This window comes from Cariama cristata, unplaced genomic scaffold (assembly GCF_000690535.1).
Source record: "Cariama cristata isolate BGI_N322 unplaced genomic scaffold, ASM69053v1 scaffold2487, whole genome shotgun sequence".
In the NCBI taxonomy this organism is placed as follows: domain Eukaryota; kingdom Metazoa; phylum Chordata; class Aves; order Cariamiformes; family Cariamidae; genus Cariama; species Cariama cristata.
The window spans coordinates 32,447-32,727 of NW_009626965.1; the positions used below are offsets into that span (position 1 = coordinate 32,447).

Consider the following 281-nt stretch of genomic DNA (forward strand, 5'->3'; position numbering starts at 1 on the left):
CGCCCCTGCCAGTAAAGCCACACTGGCATTTTTCCCCCCCCTTTGGAGACTTTCCAATCCCATTGCATGAGAACTGCCCCACTGGAAACATCAGGCAACGCTCTCCCAGAGCAAAACTGCCCATTCCAAATGTATTTTTTTTTTCCCAAGCCAGGCTATCACTGCTGCAGGCTGTTTGGGGTGGGTATAAAAAACCCACACACTCCCATTTAAAAAAAAAAAAAAAAAGCGCTAATGATTTTCTTCTCACTTGCAAGACAATTCCTCCCACGCAGGAAAAA

General features: G+C 45.9%; 1 protein-coding gene across 1 annotated transcript in view; it reads left to right on the forward strand.

The window, feature by feature from the left end:
- ARHGAP25 (Rho GTPase activating protein 25) overlaps window positions 1-281 on the forward strand; it is an 18,070-nt gene that overhangs the window by 4,775 nt on the left and 13,014 nt on the right. The window lies entirely within an intron of this gene.